Raw genomic sequence first — 5,983 nt, 5'->3', positions numbered from 1 at the left:
GGGGCCCGAGAGGACCAGGGTCTGCGGGGCGGGGCCTGGGGCGGGCCGGGGTGGGGGCGGGGCCGGTAGAGGTGGGGCCTGGTGCTGGCGGGGGCGGGCCGTAGACGGCCGGGCAGGTGCGGCGGGGACCCGGCCGCGGGGGCGTGGTCAGCGAGGCGTCCTAGCGCGGGGCGAGGCCTCGAGGGCGTGACCAGCGGGCGCTCAGGTGAGCGCGAGGCCAGAGTAGCGCCGGCAGCGTCTCGCTCGGCCCCTCGGGCCCCGGACGGACGCTCCCTCAGGCGGCTCGGGGGCCTTGGGGCCCCGGCGTCTGGCCCTAGCGGCCGGGGGACGTGCGGGGGTCGCGGGCCGGACACAGCCAGGGCCCCGCGTCAGCCTCGGGCCAGGCCTGCCGACCGCGGGCCACCGTGCACCTCGGCGGCCGGCCGCGGCGCTGCAGCCGGGGAGGGAGCGGCTCCGGCCGTCCCGCTCGGACCGTCCCGCTCGGGCCGCCCTGCCCTGCGTGGCCTCTGGTGCCGCAGCCCCGGCGGAGCGTGGTGCCCGGAAAGGAGAGGCCCACTCCGTGCTCTGCGCCCCAGAAATCTGAGGGCTATAGTAGGATTATTCTGCAAAACGAGCTTCGAAGTTACCTTGTCCCGCGCTGGTGCTTTTGTGAGTTTGGCTCTGAATACGCTGCACTTAGGGTTAAGCAGGAGCAACCGACGCCGTCCTGGTGGTGGGCCCTCCTTCCCGTGAACAAGGTAAGGCGTGTTTGTTACCTTTTCTTTCTCTCAGGGAGAAAAAAATACAGGAGGTCCTATAGATGACGCTTTTTTTTTTTTTTGAGGTGAAATTTCACACAACATAAAACTAGCCGTTTATGGTACTGCCAAACTTTATCAAGTTCCAAAATGCCATCGCCACGGAAGGAAACCCAGTACCTGTTAGGTAGCACTGTTCCCGCTCCCGCAGCCACCTGGCAGCCACCAGCCACACAGCACGTGGCCTTGGGGATCTGGCCTCTTGCACTTAGAACAGCGTTTTCGCTGCTCTTCTCTGTTTCCTTCCCTTGTGTGGCTGGATGACACTCCCTCATACAGATGGCATGTTTTGCTTTTTGGGTCGTCTGCTGACGGACGCGTTGGTTTCCACTGTTTGCCTGTCGAGACTAGTGTTTCTGAGCACGTTTGTGTGGAGGTGTTCGTTTGAGCCCCTGTTTTTGGTTCTTTTGGGTGTCCTCCTAGGAGTGGAATTACTGGGTGGAGTGGTGATTCTGTGTTGAACTTTCTGAGGAACCACTGAGCCATTTTCCACAGTGGCCACCTGTTTCACATTCCCATCAGCTATATTCCCATCAGCCTCCTTGCCAACACCTGTTACCTTCTCTTTACAAAAACAAAACAGAACTATCTCCATCTGGTGGATGCGCCGTATCTCGTTGTGGCTCTGATTTGCATTTCCCTGATGGCTGGTGACGCTGAGCAACTCTTCATGGCCTGTGGCTGTGTGTTTGTGTCACTGGAGAAATCACTGTTCAGAGTCTTTGTCTGTTTTTCTTTACTTGGGCTGCTTGCGTTTTTGTTGTTCAGTCATGAGAGTTCTTCACGTGCAAGGCATCATCAGATACATGACTTGAAAGTATGTTCTGTGATCATGTAGTTTTTTTTACTTTTTCGATAGTGTTCTTTGATGCACATTCTTTGATGTTGATGAGTTTCACTGTTTTTCTTCGGGCTCATGCTTTCGGTGTTGTGTGTGAGAAGCCGTTACCAGATTCACACCTGTGTTTCCTTCTGACTGCCGTGTAGACTCAGCTCTTACATGTAGGGCTTTGATCCAGTCTGAGTCAGGTTTTGGTGTGCGGCAAGGGCTCAGCTTCATTCTCTTCTGTGTGGAGACTCAGATTTTCCAACACCATTTGTTGAAAGCCCCTTTCTTTCCCCACTGAATCATGTTGACACACTTGATGAAACCAGCTGTGTGGTTAATACGTGGGCTGTCAGTTTTACCCCGCAGGTCTGTCTGTCTGTCCTGGGATCTGTGTTGATTCTTCAGTGTTTGGTGGAATTCACCTGTGAAGCTGCTGGTTGCTGGGCTTTCCTTTCTTGGGATGTTTTGGTGACTGACAGAGTCTCTTCAGATCTTCTTCCTTCTTGGGTCAGTTTGGGTCGTTTGTGTGTTTCTAGGTTTTGTCCAGTTCACCTAGGTTTCCTGATGTGCTGGCATCGTTCTTAGTATGACCTTCCTTTATTTCTGTGAAGTCCATAGTCATGACCCTTGTTCACTACTGACTTCAGTGACTTGCGTCTTCTCTCTTTCTCCGTCTGTACGAAGAATTGACCGTTGTGTTGATCTTTTCAAAGCAGCAGCTTCTTTGGCTGGTGTTACTCCGTGTCTCCTCTCTCCTCTGAGTCATTCCTGGCTTCCTGGCCAAGGGTCGACTTGCTCCTTGTTCCCGCTCCTTATGGGTCAAGTCAGGGTATTGATTTGCTTGGCTTTTATGTAACAGGCATGCACAGCTGTACGATTCTCTGGCGGCACTGCATTCGCTGCATCCTGTACGTTTCTCGTTTTCTGCCGTCTCCAAGTACTGTTAAAATTCTCTGGTGATTTCTTCTTTGATTAAGGGTGTGCATTCCTTGATGTCCACATGTTTGGAATTTTTCTCTTTCCTGTTACTGATTTTTGACTTCGTCCAGCACGGTCAGAAAAGGAGGTTTGTATGATTTCAGTCTTTTCAAGTTGACTGGGACTTGTGTTGTGGCCTCACGAGTGGCCTATCCTTGGGAGCGTTCTCTGGGCACTTGAGAAGCTTAATGCTGCTGCTATGGGTGAAGTGTTCTGCACATGTCTGTTAGGATTACTGAGTTTACAGTGTTCAAGTTCTCAGGTCCCCACTGAGTTTCCGTCTAGTTGTTCAATCCATTATGCAAGTGGGGGATTGATGTTTCCAGCTATTGTTGTGGAACCGTTTCTCCCCTCAGTTCTGTTGGCTTCTAGCTCATGTATTTTGGGGTTCCATTGCTTGGTGTGTATATGTTTATAATTGTTATAGTTTCTTGATGGATTGACCTGTTACATCAATATAATGTCTTTCTTTGTCTTGTAACAGCTCTTAAGTTATCCTCCGTTTTGTCTGACAGCAGGAAACCACCCTGGCTCCCTTTTGCATTTACTTCTACATTTGTTCTCTATATGTCTTGGTTTTTTTGTTCCTCAGTTTTTCCATTACTGTCGGTTTTTGCATTTAGTTGAGTTTTTAAACATCATGATTCCTTTCTCTTTTTCCATATTATTTAGTTATGTCTTAGTGGCTGCCTTGGGGATTAGTTAACATCTTACGACAATTTAAGTGAATGCCATTTGCCCTTTAAATGGCATTAGTAATACCATTTTTGTACTGTTTAAACACTGCCAGTTAATGCCATAATACGCGGAAGCTCTGCTCCTGTGCGTCTCTGTCCCTCCTCTGGGGCACTCTTTCTCAGATTGCGTCTTCATGTGCTGCGTTAGAAGATTCGCAATGACTGTTTTGCGCATTTTCTTGTTAGATATGACAGGGAAAAGGGAGTTGCAAGCCATGACTAGTGCAGTAACAGTGGCTTTTATATTCACCATGTCTTTCCCTTTGCCGTTTGCCGTTGACGGACTGTGCCCCCGGAGCTGGTGTGCGGAACCCCGGCCCCCGTGAGGCGGCGTTTAGAGGCGGCCCCTTGGGAGGCGGTTGGTGTTGACCAGCGCTCTCCACAAGAGGGGACGTGAGAGACCGGCTCCCTGCATCCCGCGTGGACACGACGAGGAATCAGCCTTTTGCTGGCACCTTGGTCTTGGTCGTCCCGGCTCCAGAGCTGAGAGAAGCAAGTGTTGTTTAAGGCCCTCGGCCTCAGCGTTTCGTGCCGCGTCCGAGTTGCCTGAGACTGGGGTTCCTCGTCCTTTCAGCTTTGACTCGTGGCCTCGTGTCCCTTGCATTCCACCCGGCAGGCTCCTTCAGCCTCTCTGTACAGCGGGTCTACTGCAAGCGTCTTGACTTCCCTTTCTTGAATGTGCAGCATTGCTCCTTGACAGGCGCTTTCTTTCTGGCTCTGAACGCGGCCCCGCGCGGCGGAGGCCCTTCCCTCCCGCTGGCTCCGCTCTGCCCCCTCCCCGCAGCCCGGCCGCGAGCTCCGTGGGCCGACCTTGGGCGCGCGCCGCTCGGAGAGCGCGGGGCCGCGCGCGCACGCGCACTGGCCTCTGGCCGCAGCCGCCGTGGCGCCGCCGCCGCTCTCTCTCCCGCAGGGGCGGCGCCGCGGCTCCGGGCTTCCCGCCCCGCGTGCGTCCCCGCCGGCCGCCCCGCCCGCGCAGGCTGCCGGGGCCCCGTCGCCGTCCCCGGTGTGTTCCGCACCGCGTGGCCTCAGGACTCGCTCCGCCCCTCTCTGCGGCGGCCCCCCAGTGCCTTCGCGGCGTCCGCCCCGTTCTCCTGCCGACTTCAGCGCTCCGCTCCGGCCGAGGTCCCTGCGGTCGGCCGGACACAGAGAGCCGCGCACTCAGCGCCGTGACCCGTCACCCCGGGATCTGGGCGGCCTCAGGGATGGCGTCTGTCACGCCTTCCCTCCTGTGGAAGGGACACGCTCTCCTGATTTTTCTTCCTTTTACACCTTTCTGTTGAGAACTGGCCCTTTAGCACTGTGTTGCGGTGGCTCTGAGCACCACACGCTCTCGTTCCTCGAGGTCCGCTGGCTCTCAAGGGCTGGTCCGTCCCCCGTGACTTGCCGGGCTCCGCCTGCTGCGCGGCCTGCGGCCCCTGTCCTGCCGTCTCCGCTGTCCGTCGGCGACCCGACGAAGACTTCCTGACGTGCCCGCTTCCCAGAAGGCGAGGGGCCTACCGAAGCGGAATACTGCCTTCACCTGTCCAGGAAGCCGCTTCGGCCCACGGCGGCTAGACGGGGCGCAGGACCCTCTGCTCGGGCCAAGTGACCCGAGGCCGCGCTCGGCAAGGCCCTCCAGGACCAGGGCCGCCAACCTGGGCCGGAGGGTGGGGACACGGGGACACGAGCCGCCACCCCGGGGCCGGCGCGCGGAACGCGGGGCCGCCGGGTTCGCCGTCTCTGAGGCCGCCGGCTCCGCTCCAGGACAGCTCCAGCTCCTGCCTGCTCAGTTTAGGTGGAGGGGCCATTCCTGGAGCGCCCACTCTCCCTGCTGTGATGTCACCAAAATGTAGCAGCTTATTTCCTCATTAACCAGTCTCAGTTGTCTGAAAACCTGGAGTCTGACAGTTTTTGCCAGCGTAGCTGTCGCTTTGACAGAGCATGGAATGTGGGAGCCCCTACTCCGTCAGTGTGGGTGTATTTTTAAGAAGCGTTTTTCCCAGTTGTACCAGTTTATATTTTATGTTTTCACCATAAGTATACCAGGATGCCCGGTGTTCCACGTCCTCACCAAAACCTGGTACGTTCAGGGTGTGTCACCCCATTAAACTTGAAGGCTGTCTCATTTCATTCAAGTCCGCACGTTCAGCCGTATGTGGTAGTTCACAGACGTGTGATGGACTTTGTGTGCTGCTGTCACATCCAGGAGCTTATTTTCAAGATGGCGTCAACTCTTCACATAGACAGTCAGGACGCCTGGAATGCGGCTCCTGCCCAGCAGTCTGGGTGCCTCTTATTCCTCCTGTTGGCCTTGCTGTGTTGGCTGGGTGACCAGGATAGCGCTGACTAGAAGTGGTGAGAGCGGCTGTTCTTGTCCTGTGTCTGACTTCAGGGGTAGAGGGTTCAGTGCGTACCACGAAGGATGATGAAGAGCTGGGCTTTTCATAGATGCCGTTTTGGGGTGACGGGAGGAGGTTCTCTTTAATCTTAGTTTATTTTTTAAGTCCAAGTGGATGTTGGACTTTTCTGAATCAATATACGTTGTCACTTTTTAAACTTTTAGTATAGTTGTCACTTTGTTTTTTAAGCTTTGTTTAAGAAAAAAATGAATTACAGAGGGGAGGGCATAGCTCAATGGCAGAGCACATGCTTACCAAGCCCTG

This window comes from Camelus bactrianus, chromosome 21 (assembly GCF_048773025.1).
Source record: "Camelus bactrianus isolate YW-2024 breed Bactrian camel chromosome 21, ASM4877302v1, whole genome shotgun sequence".
Taxonomy (NCBI): domain Eukaryota; kingdom Metazoa; phylum Chordata; class Mammalia; order Artiodactyla; family Camelidae; genus Camelus; species Camelus bactrianus.
This window is presented reverse-complemented; position numbering follows the sequence as displayed.